A 17,847-nucleotide genomic window follows, 5' to 3' on the forward strand; every position below is an offset into this window, starting at 1 on the left:
CTGTTTCATAGGACAGCTATAAGACTTTGCATGCTGCATCTGTCATGTACACAATCCACAGATTGGGGTGTATGTAATTCTCTTTGTTAGGATGTTTCAACCAGAAGCACAAAACTATGTTTTCTGACCAAAAAGAAAAAAAAGATTCAGAGCTCACATCTTGCATGAGGACAGAAGGAAATGTGTAGGGCTGCAGAGAATTTGTTTTGGCTGAAGTGTGGAACAAATAAGATGACTAGACAGTAGACAATGTCTCGTACTTCTGGCAATCTTGTGCAAGCTGAAAGTTGGTAGAAGTATTGAGACAAGGTTTTATCAAACCACATCTGTCTGTGAAGTTAAAATGTTGATGTTGCCATTGCAAAATAGTTTCCACAATTTTATAATTACTGGTAATCACTTTTTGCAATAGGAAAAATGAAAATAGGTGCAAAGATTAAAACACTGAAAAAGCATCTTGATTAGAAACTATTTAGTTGAGAGGCATGAACTGCCAAAAGAATCCAAATCCTATGATTTAAGAGGAAGTCACCCAAATATCTGAACCAACAGATAATTTTTCTCTTTAAAGTTCTGAAGTTTCACTACTTAATCTGGTTCTGTGAGGTACCCATCATGGGCTTGTGGACCACTTCAATGGCTGACCCTGGCAAAGTTTGTACAGTTCTCAAAAAGAAAAAAAAAAATTACCACCTTAAGCAGAAGTAAATTACAAACCTCCTTTTCTCCTTCCCATAAATACCAACACCCACTTGCTCAGTAAACCCTTTAATCTCTTCGTCACAAAACCCTTCGTGCCTGGCATTCACTCACACATGCATCCACAGTTCTTTTTCACAGCAGATTACCATCCTCGCCTGTTCATTGCTCAACCTTTCTGGACAAACACATTCTCAGTTCATTTGCAGGCGTCCTCCTCCACCTCACTTCCACCCTGCCAAAGTCCTGTATTCTTAACCGCTGGCCCAAGTACACCTGAGTTGCCAAGAGATTTTTTTCTCAGCCACTGGAGCTCAGCCTGAGGTCTTTCCTACCATTGGATGTATCCAGTTTTGTTTTGTTTTAAGCAGAACACTTTGATTCTGAACAGTTTCTTCCTGGGAAAGGCTTACTCTTATACTGGACAAGCACGAGTTGGTACAATTAAATTGAAGAAAAATGCAGACAAATCATCCTGGCGGTGCCAAGCCCTTCCCTCAGCTCAGCTGCTGCTGGCTGGGGATGGCCTCCAACCTCTGCTGCTCTTTGGTCTTGGACAGTTGGTGGCAAAAATGAGAGAGAGGGAAGTTTCCCATGGCTTTCAGCCCTGTGAGTACTCTTCAAAGCCATGGCCTTGCAGAAACAGAAATATACACAAAGAAAAGGACCTAATTCAAAAACATCACCAAAAAGCACTTGTCAAATGCTACCTTATTTACATGAAAGAAAATAATCTTATTTTAATGGAAGAATAGGTTTCTATTTTTAATTTTTTTTCTATAATTTTCAATCCCTCCTCAGGATTGCTCTTCATCAGAGAAGAAACATGCCAAAGAGACTGGAAGGAGCAATGAGTTGTAAGACAAACTATATCTCTATAACATAAAAACAAACAACCAAAAACTTTACACCAAAATTATCAGAAATTCTGTCACCAATTTGTCTTTGAAATCCTCTGTTTCCATCCTCTAGTAAAAAAAGCAGAATTTGGTAAATACTTTAGTCTGAAGAGCACAACTCCCACAGAGACATTGTATATCTGGTATATCAAGCCAGTTCTGCCACGTTTCTGGGCACAATTTCTGGGATGACCATTTCCCTGTTTTCTGTGGGTCATAGCAACTTTTCCACAGGATAGATCAGCCAGCTACATAATCAATACATGCAGAGCTGAAAGCCCTGAGAGTCATCCGGTAAGCATGATAATTACATCTGAAACACTGTAATTAAGACCACGCTGCACTACAAGTTCCACAGAACCAGTGGATGAGGGGATGACTCAGATACAGCCTTCTGTCCAGCTCCCTGCCTGGGCTGTAGCATTGGCTTCTGCAGGCTGAGCTGGGAACAGCCGTGCAGGCTGCATGCTGGCTCCATGGGCTTCCTTGACATCAGTCAGCTGTGGGGCACACGTTTCAGAAATCTTCCCTGTGGCACGCTGTCAAGCTTTTATAAGTAACAGCAAATCAGTCAAACGTTTCACAGATCAGCTGCCGCAGTACGGTCTAAATGAAGAAGTCTGTAATTAGCATTACTAGTTTAATAAGAAGAACTTTTCAATAATTCTATATTAAAAATGTCCTGGTTATAATTATTATGTTAGGCTGGTAACATAATTATGTATATCATTATTAACCCATATTAGAAGAGTAGGGCAAACAGGAGCTAGCTTATAGCAGTTAACTCACAATTAGCTCATAATGATTTCATTATTTGGCACATTGTTTTCTACACAAAGCCCTCATGATTTCTTTTCTGAAATTACAGAGAGAATCGCTGATTGAGAATCTCTGCGTGAGCCTGGAATTTATGCACTTGCTTCATTGCAAAATAAATAAAACTAAATTGTGTATTTACACACATATGGGCCAGGCCCACTGAGATCTTTCAGACAAAGATCTTCAGGCTTTCAAAACAGATACTGCCACTAACAAAATAATCTCTAGCTGCAAACCAGCCTTTCCTTCCCTTTACAATAATTTAGGAATGAAACAAATATTTTTGAAAGCAATTTTCATTTTTTAATAGGTTTTTAGAAGCTCTTTCTGGTCCCTATATATATTTTTTACAGAATGAATAGCTGTGCATTTGGCAACCATTCCAAATGTTTTGGTTATATTTGAAGAAAATAAAAGCCTTTTATCAGCATCTTTAGAAAGATATAAAATATTACTTATACACATTTCGTTTTGTTGTTTTTTTTTTCCCAGGAAAATCCTTACACATTACAAAATAGCAACAAAGAACTGCACTCTTCATGTTTCCCTTTCTTATTCCTGGTAATTTCATCCCTGTCTCCTCACTGATTTCCCTATTTGCACTTCTACTTTGGCAAGAAACACCACAGCGTGTCTGGGAGAGGTGGTAAGAAAAATAAGGTCTTGTGGTGACAGAGCTTCTCTGCATGCTGACTGTGCAAGACATGGCCTCTAAATAATTCAGTTTGGGACCAGAAATAGCCATTCTATGTAAATAAAAATAACTCAGCTCAGAAGTCAAACACTTCACATTCCCGAGAACTCACAATCAGATCTCTGTTGCAATTGCTAAGTGGAATTTCCACATTTTTAAATGGGTTCATCATTTGCTTTCAACAATGAGTAAGAAAGATTAGCATGTATAGAACCTGTGTCAATATCCTTAAAAGTATTGCACCCTATTTTAAATTATTTGGGAGTTATTTGATTTTTCTCACACATTTCAGCTTTTCCGTAAAGTGAGCTTATAAATAGGAGAAAGATGTTTTATATGGTCTGACAGTGATAGGAAAAGTCAGTTTTAAACTAAAAGTTTAAAGTCAGTTTTTAAGTCAGTTTTAAACTAAACAGTTTTAAACTAAAAGAGGGGAAATGTGGATGAGATGTTAGTTGGAAATTCTTTACTCAGAAGGTGGTGAGGCACTGGCACTGGATGGGGTGTTGTACAGCTTGAGCTGGTGGGGGCAGCCCTGTCCATGGCAGGGGTTGGGTAAGGGGGAACTTCAAGATTCCTTCCGAATCAAACCATTCTATGACTCCATGATTAATTTCACATTTCCTGGTCAGGAAAGTTGAGAAGTAAAAGAACCAGATGTCATACATTCATTAGAAGAGTAAGATACCTTAAAAGAAAAACATTTCATACATAGCATAGTGGTAGGATAAGAGTGAGAGGTGTTATCTCTATCCTTTAGGGTGTTAGGGGTGGTAGTATGAGAATGTTAGGCACAATGCTATTAATCAGAAAAGGCAAAGCAAGAAAAAAGGTATGATATCCAAAGAGAGCACTGAAATACCACACAAGCAAATATTTCACGTTTGTACATCACATGTGCATATAACTTACTTTTTTCTTAAGTACATAAACACCAGTCCATTCCATTTTGACCCTTACACTTTAGACAAGCCCAACCCTATAAGTGCAGAAGACAGTCTAAAGCCACCTGCAAGCTCTGCCCTCCCTCCAAGTGCATGAAGGCCTCCCTGCAATACAGCTGGCACACAAGGGCACTTCCAGCCCCTGGGGAGGAGAGGAGCTCTTAGCACAGCCCTTTCTGGGCTGTATAAGACAAAAGTTGATGACAGCAATAGGAATAATAATTCTATAACAAAGGAGCTGCTTAGTTTAAGCCTACAGAATACAAGTTCACATTTGGAAATATGTGCTATTTAGCATGCAAGTTCTTTTTACCTAGATAAAGCATTTCTTTCTTTTTCTTTTTCTTTTTCTTTTTCTTTTTTTTTTTTTTTCTTTTTTTTTTTTTAACTAACTCTCCTTGGTCTGGAAGCAATCAAACCAAATGTGAATGTGAAGTAAAACTCCAAAAATGCAGCACAACTCTGGCCTATGGCAGTGCTGTTATTACAGCCCCAGCTTCTGCTGGAGCTGCCAGAATGAAGCTGCACAGGAATTGCGATCACAAAAATATCTTTTTCCCCGCTGTCCCTCCAGAAACACAGATCAAATAACTGCTTCTCAGCTGTCTGTCTTTTAAATAAAAATATTTTCATCATTGTACATGTCTCAGTGCCAGGTTGGGAGGTGTTTTGCCTCTGTTGTTTTGATTTCTGCACTCCCAGCCTTGGATCACCAGGCAGCACTGCGGCGATAAAAGGTCTGCTGTGTTTCACAAAGTATACTTGTTTCCTTTAGGTAGAGGAAAAGGTGTGCCCAGAGGAGATACTAACTTCTTTTCTCTTGTTTAGCACAAACAAAAACTGTCAGACACCAGTAATTATACAGATCAGACAGAAAAGTGGTAGAAACATACTTCTATTTCACAAGAAATTTTAGCTGTTCTCTGGGACATGACCTATGCCTATGATAGGCATGAACACTCAGTACTATTGTTTTTCTTCTATTTTATGCTACTGTCATGAATATTTTTATAGGAAATATAGTTTCTCCTGTAGCTTTATTCTCAAAAATATGTGTGTCTTTCTCACGGAACTGGAAGTGTTGCGGAAAAGATGAGCACCATGTAAAGTGGTTCATAGGAAGACGAGAAATAGAAACAGGTTGGTGGAAGAGGATGTGGGAGTGATTATGCCATCTGTTAGAAAACTCCAGATTCAATCTTTAAAAGGTTTCCACAGGGAGGATTTCTTGGGAGGCATATTGGGAACACAGTATTAGGTATTTCTGGCATCATCTCTCCACCCTACCACTTGCACAGGCAACTGCCAAGGAGAAGATACTTCTCTAGATGAACTCTCAGTCTGCCTTAATATGGATGCTTTCATGTTTGAAAACTGGTTAGGGAGACAGGTAACCCTGACACCCTGAGACAGGCAAGCCAACTATCTGCCTGGTGAAGCCATTCAGATATTCTTTGAGAAATCACAGAATGATAGAATGATAAAATTACAGAGTAGTTTGGTTTGGAAGTGATCTTAAAGACTCCCCAGCTCCAACTACCTGCTGTGCGTAGGGCTGTCACCCACCAGATCAGGCCGCACTAGGCCCCATCCAAGCTAGCCTTGAATGCCTCCAGAAATGTAGTTTTTAAGCCCAGAACATCATTTTAAAGTTGTATTGTGGTTACTCACAGGGATTCTAACACTGAATTACAAGCTTAATTGCATATAGTCATAGTTTTCTGAATTGCATTTCAATTAATTTCTTCATTATTATAACTAGCAGATAGGTAATTACAAGGTCTGATTCAGTATATGTTCTATAAATTCCATTTTTTCTGCAATGAAACACAGCACTTTATGAAGAGAATGTTTATTTACTGTAGTAGACAAAAGTACTTGTAGCAGTATACAAACAGCAAGAATTGTTCTGACTCTCTGGGATAGCCTCTGAGTTCTTCAGCAAAGAAAATCACGGTGGTTGTCCATTAATGATTAACAGGCCTCCTTAGATGCCTAGCTATTTCCCTTCATTATCACAGATGCAACGCAGTCCTTTCAGCATTTATCTAGCTTTCAAGTGCTTGGCTGGGTAGAGGACCCAGCTCACACCCATGCCCCATCGCCCATCATGGGGATGCAGGAAGGGCTTCACACAGAGGCACGATCAGCCCCACTCATGAACATGAATGTTAGGAGCTGGAGATAGAATCAAGCCTTAGAAGTGGTATACAAAGTTTAACTCAGTTCTTTTACTTATATGGCAAAGCTGAGGAACAAGCTTTTTATACATATTTTCTCCCATTACACCTCCTCTCCTCCCTCCCCCTGCAAATACTGTCCCTTGTGAGGACAGTAGATGGGAGCGGTTGAGGGAAATGTTCCTATATATGGAAAAGCTCTGAGTTAAAGATAGCTCTGGATGACAGATCATGTTAAATTCTCATCATGCCCAGGCTCCTCGCGGTTACAGTAGTAGAGATTAAGTGATGAAGGAAAAACCCGCTATTTAATTCCAGGGGCTTCCTGACAGGAAAAAATACTTCAGAAACTGAGAAAGAGTCCTAAATTCCCAGCTATTTCCTCCTGTGATATCATCCATAATGTTACCCTATAGTTTCCAGTGAACCCGACACCTGAGCACGTATTTTATGTTTTGAGTTAACAGGAGTTCAGAGGTGCCAGATAATATTTGTCAAAAAAGGGTGCTGTTTCTCATTTAGGAGAGCTATCTTCACAGCCAAATGACTGCAGGATCAGTGTTGCACTGTAGCCGTAATTCAAACCACAAGTCTGTAATACATTGTTTCTACTGCCAACATGTAATGTTTGCTGAATATTAAATAAAGTGTTCACAGATTCTAACGCTATACACACGCATTTTCCTTAAACGGATAAGGACACTGATAAGCAATGTGGCTGCCATTTTTATTGGCAGCTGTGAGGTATGTGTTTAAAGTCTTAATCTTTACAATCTGGATCTACACAGGCAGATCTTATCCACCTACTTCATCATTTTTAAATTAGATATGTTTGCTATAATAAATATTTCTACTGTGTACGTTTTATTTCTATTAAGGTTAAAGATTTATCTTTTCTTAAAGATGACAATTTATCCAACCATTCTTTTCCCCTTAAGTTCCTGTGCCACTTAAAAGATATAATGAAGAATACTTCTCCCAACGGAGAGATGTTTTTAACGGAAAAACATCTAGTACCTAAATTTTAAGTCAAACAAAAGAGGCTTTATAGTGTATAACCCCAAATCACAGAAGTCAGTTCTCACTCCCTGTGCCATGCTTACAGAAACTGGCACAGATGAGGACCTTGCTGTTCTGGACATGAGTCTCCTCCTCCTTCTTTCCATTCCACAGGAAATGAAGAACGGCTGGTTGGTCTGCATAGCTGCAAACCCATTATTACTTCTACCTCACCTTCTGCTATCATCCCATCTGCCTCCAAGGCGCTGCAAAAGACTGTCCCATGGAGCACAACTCCTTGGTGTAAGAGCAGGCAGCATTTGACACGAGTTCCTACATCATGGATTTGACTCCTTCTCTGATTTCAGGAGGAAAAAAACATTCTCTCTATCATGTGCATCTTGGTCGGTTGCTGAAGGCTTTCTCTCTAAAGATGCTGCCTCTGTGCCCTACTCAAAACACCAGATTCAGCAAAGCTGGTCCCAGGAGATGCCGAATGCCCTCTTCTCTTACTCGGAGAGAGTAGATCTGCCTGTTGTTATTGTTTTGTGTTTCCCTCCCAGTATGGGACAGGAAGAAAGCTTTAGACTGCCAGAGGCTTCAGGGGAACTGAAGCCCCAGATGCAATGCTGGACCAAACCCAGCATCTCCAGCCCCCGAACTCTCCCTCACTCACTCCCATGTTGGCCTTTCCATAGGGGCCTTCAGAGGGGCTGTGAAAATAGAGCATAGTAGCTTCAGGATGAATATGTAAAGGTATGTGTACATGGGCTATTCAAGATTCATTTCACAGTTGGATTTCAAAACTGGCAAAGCCAAAATGCAAAACACACTGAGGAGTTTGGTCAGCTTTATCTTGTATTAAGAAGCAGTATTTGAAGGATGAAATAGCACTCAGGGACTCCTGATATTCCTGCAGCTTCTATCCTGGTTTCAGCTATTCTCTCCATCTCTCCATGGGTAATAGTAAGTATCCCATAAACACATGTGGTGAGAATGGAGAGCAGGACTGAGAAGAAAATAGGACCAACTTCCATAGTCATCACAGGCAAATGGAAAAAGAAAAAGCAATCCAAGTACCAAACCATTTTTCAGTATAGATTAATGGCAGAATTCTATGCTCTGGTATTTTCCAAAATGTTCTGTAAGCAGATAATAATAATAATTATTTAATAGGAAGCTCAATATATTGTGTGTAGTTTGGTTACAAGCTGCACAGATTTCTTCATCTTTAAAGAGTGGATAAAATAAAAACTTACTATGTGCTAGAAGCTTCTTTCTTTGCTGACAGGAACCAACTACACTTTTGCTCCCTCTTAAACAAACCAGTGTACTTTTCACTCCATAAATCTCATATTACTTCCTTCCTTTTCATTTATTTTGAACCAGAAGGAGGAGTTTTTAACAGAAGTGCTCTATGGCAGCAGGAGGAAAACAGCAAATGAGGATGGAAGCTGCATAAGGAAAGTAAATCAAAAGTAATAAAATCACACAGATCCAGCAAGCTTTGTGGGGGGAAATGAAGTCGAAGTTGACTGAATCCAGAGCTGGAGAAACATTACACATGAGAAAACATCATTAAAAATAGGCTGCTCTTAACAGATGATATGGGAAATGAAGCAATAATTTATAATGCAGATAGGAAAAAACCTGCCACGCTTGCAAATTTCAAATGAGATGCAAGTTTGAATAACAAGTGATAATGAAATGCAAACATGCATTCTTAAGGGTAGAACACCATGGAACAATTTAATTAAAAGGAAAACAATATGCTCTGCAACCCAGGATCAGAAATAACATACTGCCTATGCTCCTGTTCATCTAACCAGACAGCTATTTAGCAGATAGGGTAAGCAGTGCATTCTGGGGCTTGAAAAAAATGTGCATGTAGGTTTTAACTTGACCTGGAAAATATCAGTAATGATGCAAATCTTTTCAAGCAAGTATTTTAGAGAAAGTCTTTCAGCTGACTTTAGGTGACACAAGTATAAAACAAATTGAAACGTCTCTGGTAATAAGAACTTCTGCTCCGCATTTATAATTCTTAAAAGTAGTTTTACTTTCTAGAAAAGAATATGGCAAACATCTCCTGTAATAAAATACAGCTACTTTTCCCAGATTTCTAATAATGGTTTTAAAAATATTTGCACTGTTCTGTACCCTGAAAACCTCCCATAGCCATGATATTAAGCAGTGCAATGAAAGAATAGCTTGGTTTATGTTAAAGGATATTAACTCCAGTAAAAGATACTGTAGACGAAAAAGGCCTGCAGATTTGCAAATGAGTTTCACACATGATTTATAAATGCAAATGTGAATAGTAGGTGATAATGGAATCCAAGGAAATGTGTGCACATGACAGATCAGATATCCCAGAGAGGCGGGGGAACTGTGCTGTGCTAAATGTAATTTTTCAGACTCAAAAATGCCAAGTACTTGGGTCTAAGTAGCATGAGAAAGAACCATCTTGATAGAGTGGAATTACAGGAAAATAGCATCTGGGTAATGCCAAATGGTATCAAGAAGGTAAGAACAAAGTAAGTATTAGCAGTTGAGAAAGAAATTATAGAACGAAGATATATTAAAAAAAAGACACCACTCAATTCTGAAAGAGAGCAATAGATTTAGTAAAGACTATAAAACCTCACAGAATCCACAGAAGAGAACACTGTGTGTGTATGAATACAATAGTTGCCCTAAAGAATGGTTTAAGCAAGTGGGTATTCTGGAGTTGCCATTATATTTAACACCCAGATACATACAGGAAACATACATGGAACACAGAACTGCAGCTTCCAGGTTTTAATATGTGACCTGAGGATTAATTACACAGGGTTTTATTAAAAATTAATTACTAAAACAGAACACTAATAAAAACAGTGAAAGATAAAAAGGTTAGATATATACAGCTACCTGCAACTTACAACTTGATGCCTCATGCAGAGCATATGTGAGATTAAAAAGCAGTCTCAGATAATCACAGAATCACAGAATCACAGAATCACAGAATCACAGAATGACCCGGGTTGGAAGGGACCTCAAGGATCATGTAGTTCCAACCCCCCTGCCTGGCAGGGCCACCAAACATACACATTTACTAGATCAGGTTGCCCAGGGCCCCGTCCAACCTGGTCTTGAACACCTCCAAGGACGGGGCATCCACAACCTCCCTGGGCAGCCTGTTCCAGGGCCTAACCACTCTCCTAGTGAAGAACTCCCCCCTAACATCCAACCTAAATCTTCCCTTTTTTAACTTAAAACCATTTCCCCGTGTCCTGCTATTGTCATCCCTTTCGAATAGTTTACTCCCCTCCTGAGAGTAAGTTCCCTTAAGGTATTGAAAGGCTGCAATGAGGTCACCTCGCAACTTTCTCTTCTCTAGGCTGAGCAAGCCCAACTACTTCAGCCTGTCCTCATAGGGGAGGTGCTCCAGCCCCCTGATCATTTTAGTGGCCCTCCTCTGGACCCTTTCAATAATAATAATAATAATAATAATAATAATAATAATAATAATAATAATAATAATAATAATAATAATAATAATAATAATAATAATCATCATCATCATCATCATCATCCCCAAGTGCCAGAATGATCACTAGACAACTCTGACAGTTCACTTTTTAGGGAAGCTTTAAATCAATTTAAATCAGAGATCAGCCTGAAACAGAGCTCTATAAGGGTTGGCCATCTGGCCTGATCTTCTTTTGGACATCCCATGAGTTCCACTCATAGCAGCTAAACCAGGCCAAAGAATTTAGCAAAATGTTTCAGGTGATGCATGGAAAGATGCGTTACACACAATTACAGCAACATTGTAAACCAAACATTAAATGTAAGAAGAGAGAAAAACTGATCTTTAAAATGAATATATGAAACACTTAAAATATTTATATGAATTATATTATAGACTGACAGTACTGCAGTGTACCTTCAGTGACTGAGATCTCTCCAGGCTATTACAAGGAAGGCATTCAGAAAAAGGGTGTCCCTTCTTTCACACAAGCTGCACCATGTTCATGACATTCAAGGGGTTAATTACACAGTTGAGCATCTGCTCCATTTACTGATAAGCAGAGAATGGTGTAATTATTTGGATTTATAAATTGCTATGGTCAGTCAGCATTTTGTGCATGACAGCTCCTTTCTAGATGTATCCCTTACCTGCCGGGCAGAGACAATTCCTTGCTTGCTTGGAACCCTGAAGCCCCTTAAGCCATTTGCTCTGTAACCTTGGCATCTGGGCTGAACACAATTCTTTATTTTTTTGCAGCTGGGCCTCTCTAAATAAAAACTATGGAGCCTTGTTAGCCAATAACATACCATGAAATCACTACACTGCAATTCCCTACTCTAAGAGTCAATCAATTTTTTTTCATTATAGATTTGTATGCTAGGGTCAACAAGTAGAAAAAGCACATACAATAATCCAAACTGTAAATTTATATTCACTATCATGAAGCACAGCTTGGAAAAATAGGTATTAATATAAAAAATAATTTATAAAAACAAAGAAAATGTCATGGTTAATACTGCGTCTCTTGAACGCTAGCTCACACAAGACTGGACGCAACTAAGCAATCAGTGCAGCTTGCACTCCTATGTCTTTACGGTATGATGATCTGTGTTCAAAATTTTTACTATTCCCTTTTAAAAAATTACATCATTTTACACTAAGCAGAGTGTAAATGTAAGTGACGGGTCTAAACTGCTAAATTTTCTGGGTGATATTTTCATTGCATTGATTAGTAGGAAGGAGGATTAGATAAAGTCATGTGGCTAAGTTGATACACGGTAGCTTGAGAATCAGGGCCGATCTGCTCCACTTTCACTTTGATCCATTTCCAACAAGTTGTTTCTTGTTTGGTAGTACTCACTGGACCCTCCATATGTCTGATCCATGATAAAAAGTGTTTGATACAGCCTGAAACAGATCCAAATGCACCTGAAGTTGTTGGTAATGTAACAGTGGTCACCTTTTTGGAAGGCTGTCTAGCAATCCCTACTATGAGATCTGATACTACTAATATTAATATGAAATAATGGTATTGATCTGAAGTATTGCCATCACAGAGGGATTTAGACATGTGCTGAATGTAATCCTGAAAATCATTTTGCCCTAGTCAAGTTATTTCTTAAAAATTTTGAGGTCAGATTTTCTCCTGATATAAATAGCCCTGAAAACAGTGAATTTGTTGCTACTGGTCTATACAGCTGAACTATTTATCTACCATAGGAGAATCTAATCTCTGATCCAAAGAAAGTCACCCATCTCACTGCTGGGTGGGAATTTGCCTCTTCTCACTTCAGTTCTCAGACTTCTGAATTCCAAACCCCTCTCTGTTCAAACTTGAGTTCAAAAAGCCAAAATCTGAAGACTGGGGAAAAAAATAGAGATCACTTACAATCTACAAGAATGCTTTTGCAAAACCAGCAGCTCTCCATGTTTGTAGTAAATAGGAAAAGTAACAGTGGACTCAGACTGCAGCAGGAGAGGCCAAGCTGGAAGTTTTTCTTGATGTCTGAGAGGATGGATAGCAAAGCTCTGGAAAGGACTGCCTGGGGGAGGTTGTGGGATCGCTATTATTGGATGTTTTTAAAAACAGGTTAGTCAAACATCTGTCAGAATGACACAGATACAGCTGATCCTGCCTTGGGGAAGGCACGATAGTCTAGGTGACCTCTCGAGGCTCTTCCTGCCCTATTTCATATGATTCAGTGATTCAGCACATACCTCTGAAACACCCTGGGGCTTGATTCCTTTCTCAGCTCATGTTATTTTTAAACTGGTGCAATTCCACTGATTTCAGCAGAGCTTTTTCTCCCTCTCTTGCAGTAAGTGTGAGAAGAATCTACTTGCTGCTGCACTTCTGGTTTCCTAAAATTGCTCTAAGGCTGGCAATATCACTGATTTGATTCAACTTTTGTACTATTTAGGCAAAAATCTCAGTCCCATCATGTACAGCAGAGGCAAAAAAGTGTTTTATGTGGAAAAAATATTGAATAAAGAGTCTTTCAAGTTGCCAGCAACTCTTAACTTTTTCTCCCCAATGCAGGTACAGAGATAGAGCTTAAAATGGGCAGAAAGTTCACCTCATCTACTAGAAGAAGCCAGAGTAGAGATGGCAAAGAGGAAATGATGCAGGATGAGCCATACTAAAGTACATAGCAGTACCTTAGAAAGAAGGACACAACCTACCTCAGACACAAGGACACAATACATTACAGTTGACTGCAACATCTTATTGACAGAGTATTCCAAACACATTAGGGAGTGGGGTCAGGTTTAGCACAACAGCTAATAAGCATGGGAGCTAATCACATTCCCCTCTATCAATGGCCAAAGAGACAGATAAAATATGTCAAAAGCCCCTGAAGCAGAATCTAGAATACAAATTATTTTAAAATGTCAAAACTATCCAGATACCCACACCAACAGCAGATTACACAGAGCTTCAAACAGCCAAAAAAACTGCAGTCTCTAACACTAAGTGAAATATAGTTACATTGCACTAGCTCCAAACAACAAAGGAACCACAGAAAACACATTTCAGATCACCTAATTTGTTCTTTGGCCATTGCCACTGTCCATAGATTTTAAATATCCAGACAGTCATCATTTCTCTTACAGCACTTCTGTATACATGTAAAATCTCTTGAGTCTTCACTGCTCTTTTTGTTTGTTTGTTTTTCTGGTTTCAGTGCATAACACATTCTTGTTCTCCAAGTGTTAAAAAAGATACAGCACCAGGAACTAAACTACATGTTTCAGAAATTGCCTCCAATCAAAAATAATAATAAAATAATAAAATGATTCTTGCAAATTTACTGTCTTCAAAGCTGATCAGCTATATATATATACATGTATGTATAATATATATACACATACACACATACACACATCTGTATGTGTAGGTGGATTTCCACCTCCAGAAAATTTGTAGAATGAAGATTTTAAAAAATATGACTTGGAATTCACCTGAAATGCTTAGGACTGCAGCAGCCTCTGAGACTTCTGACTGATTCTTTCTTCTCATTGGGTTTTAAGTGGTCACCCCTTTTCTGTGATCCTGCAGCCCAGGAAAAGCTTATGCACAACATCATGAAAAAGATAGTAAAGATGCAAACGAGGAAATCTCAGAGGCTGATAACTCCAGTGGTAATTGAACCTGATGTATTTCCTCTATTCTGGTCTAACAGGGATTTGAATATTTGTTTCCCTCAAGTAAAGGTTGTGAAATCCCTTGAAACACAAAACTATGATGAAAAGGTCTCCAGTGTGCAAAAGACATTTCATTTACTTGTGCGGTGCTTTGAGATTTGATTCTTCACTTAAGAGTAGTCAGTTTCCTTGGGATGATGAAAGATTGTATAAACCCCAAAGGAGCACAGAAAGGTTTAACTCCTACTTCTGAGCTCCTTTAATTAAGAAAATGTTATCTGCAGATTTGGCAGGAGTGGGGGTGTCAGTTCTTGGCTTGAGGAACAGTGAAAACATAGTGAAAGCTTTCAAGATGTGTTCAAGAACTGTATTGAAACAAAGAATTTTTGACCCTTTTAACAACAAATCACTCAGTCAATCCTGCACATTAAGTTTCATCCAACTGAAAACTGAGCAGCCTTTTAAAAATTCCTTTGACTACCCAAGATCCCTCCACACTATGTCAGATACACGTGTTCTCTTCTGAATGTGAGGCAGTTTTGCCTCATTACTTTGGTAAGGCCTGCTCTGCATCTGAGTTCATCACAAGGGCATTTTCCTTTCTCCACCTTTTATCTCAGGACATTTGCTTATCCCAAATAGATTTTGTCACTTTGTTCAAATGTTGAAGCTTGAGTGATGGCAATCAGAGATACCTGCATGGTATCATGTTGGCTCCTACATGCTTGTTCATTTTGAACAACATGGCTCTTCCATGATTAAATGCACCCAGCTTTTCTAGGATTTAATACTCCTGTACTTCCAATTGGGCTGGATGTATGGCAAGTGCTCTGGCAACAACAGACAAGGCTGTTCTTTAGTCAGAACACCAAGCATTCTGTGTATTTTCTGGGAGACAAAAGCAAACAAACTTATCTGGAGCATGTGGTATTTGAAAGCTTTTGCCTTATCTTACTGGTGAGCTACCCATCAGATATACTCCGTGGTAAAGACTGAAATATCTGCAGCAATAGACTAGACGCAAAAGAGTTGAAATCTTTATAATTGCAACCCTTTATAATGAGTTAATGACAGGAATGTCTTTGTATTCTGTATTCCATCTCCTCTGTCACTGGCCAATGGCTCCTGAATCTTTTCTAAAATAAGTCCTATATAAAAGCACTATCAGTATCTGTATTCTGAACCTTTCTGAACTATTGTTAACAAACTGCCAACACAAATGAAGGACTCTTTGGTCTATTTGTTGTCCTTCCAGATCAGTACTAATATTTTAAAAGCTCAAGCCACTTATTCAGCCTAAAGAATGCTTAATATAATGAAAGGAAAATAGTTCAACTGGACTACTAGTTAAGACAATACCTGTTTTCACATTTCTAACATCCATGACTAAAAAATCAGCAAGCCAGGTAAAGACAGAGGATTGCTTTATCATGTACTTGAAAAACATGAATTAAAGTCCACTGAAGGAGATAAACAAGTGAGAGTAAATCTTTACATTAGGGACCTAGCAGAAATATTTTATAGCTGACAAAAAGTCCTTTGTTTGATTATGCTGGTGCTGCACATTTCAAACAATTAATTATAGGCAAGGAAGTACAAGTTTTATTTACTTTTGTATCAGATTTTTAGCTCTTCTCATAATTGTGAAGAATTCAATTAATAATATGCATTCAAGGAGTTGTCTGCAATTATGCATAAATTAACATTTCTCCTAAAGCAATATTTTTTTTATTTACTTGCAATTATCCTATCTATTGGCACAAGCAGAGGGCCAAAAAGATTATAAAGGCCTAAAGCATCTCCCGTATGTGGAAGCGCTGAGTAACCTGGGTCTGTTCAGCCTGGGGAAGACTGAGAAGGGATCTGATTAATGTTTGTAAATATCTAACAGAATGTGGGAGTCAAATGAATGAGGACAGGCTCTTCTCAGTGGTGTGTAGTAACAGGACAAGGAGCAATGGCTCAAAACTTGAAGGCAGTAAGGTCCATACAAGCATGTGGAAGAACTTCCTTACAGCAAGGGTGATGCGCACTGAAACAGGTTTCCCAGAAAGTCACCTCCCTGGAGATATTCAAGACATATCTGGATGCCTATCTATGTGATCTACTGTAGGGAACCTACTACAGTGGTGGGACTGGACTCAAAGATCTCTTGAAGTCCCTTCCAACCCCTGCAATTCTGTGATTCTGCGATAAGAAATCTAGAATATTTCATAAGATATAGAAATCCAGTAATTTCTCAAGAATTCTGTCTACAAATTAATGTGATGACTGGAGCATTTAAGTACCATTGAACATTCAGTAATGAATTCTGAACTGACAGGCCAGCCAGTTATGTGAATAAAAGCAGATTTTTTTTGCAGAGTGGGGTTGCAGTCTGCAAAGCTGAAGGCATGGCAAGAGTTCTCTGCATGTAAGAAGTACTGCATGATACTTAGCATCACTGAGTTTCACTATTCTGATCTAACTGAGCCACAACTCAAGATAAACACAAAATTAGATTACCTTCCCATAATATGGAAAACATACTCTCAGCCCAAAGGAAGCTCAAAAGTTCTAGAGGAAAAAAATATTGCTAATTTGTAAGTATTGAAATGTCAAAAGCTTATTCTTTACTTCAGACAATTGAGCAGCCACACTGTACAGATCATGAAGCACTTCCAAATAGGAACAAATAACAAAATTAACAGCAAACACAGGGACTGATCATCACAACATGGTAACTATAAAGAAAAGAAAACATGACATTGGAATGCATCAAGTAGAAGTTGATAGCATAAAGATGACAACTTCTTAGCATGTAAACGTTGTGGCTGGAGGCAAGTTAATAAGTCATGTATGTGTAAGTCATTAGGATTTCTTTGTGCTAGCCCTGTAAATTATACATGGATCTGCTTTTAAGGAAATCACATTTTTTGCACAACTGTAGATTTTATGCCAAATCAAAAAGCAAGGAAGCAAGCAGAATTATTCTTGCTTAAATGGCAGTTTTAAGAAACATAAAAGAGTCGAATCATTTAGGAAAAAAAAATTGTTAAAGGAATATCAGGTTACCTAAAAATTAGTTAATGCAGTATAAAGGCAGAACAGTTTGTCTTCTTTACCCAGTGGCTACTGGGGGAGTGCTGGAAAGCTCCCTAATAAACACATTTACACACAATTTGTGTCTACTATTAGTCAAGCACTTTAGAAACTCTCTAAATTAAGACATCTGTAGGGATGATATGGATGATATGCAAAGCTGCCAAAGTACAGAATAGCCCATATTAAAAAATGCTAATGAGTATTAAACCATATGAATTAATAAATAATTAACATGCAACAATCTCTTTTCATTTAAAGAAGACATCTGAAAATCTTTCAGTGCACTCAGATTAGATTATAATCTCCCGAGCAAGCAGTTTTTTCAGCAACATCAGCTATAAAACCTTTCTTATTTCCATGACATCAG

At 38.5% G+C, this 17,847-nt stretch overlaps 1 protein-coding gene across 7 annotated transcripts in view; it reads right to left on the reverse strand.

Annotated features, from left to right (window-relative positions):
• CDK14 (cyclin dependent kinase 14) overlaps positions 1 to 17,847 on the reverse strand; it is a 289,389-nt gene that overhangs the window by 25,029 nt on the left and 246,513 nt on the right. The window contains exon 15 of one of the 7 annotated variants that reach the window (XR_014943060.1): positions 1 to 17,847. This exon is cut by the window's right edge and continues 20,352 nt beyond it. The exons of the other annotated variants lie outside the window; for them this stretch is intronic. The gene's annotated coding sequence lies outside the window, so the exon portion shown is untranslated. 7 annotated transcript variants of the gene reach the window in all.

This window comes from Coturnix japonica, chromosome 2 (genome assembly GCF_054131305.1).
Source record: "Coturnix japonica strain WE chromosome 2, WE-NBRP24, whole genome shotgun sequence".
Taxonomy (NCBI): Eukaryota; Metazoa; Chordata; class Aves; order Galliformes; family Phasianidae; genus Coturnix; species Coturnix japonica.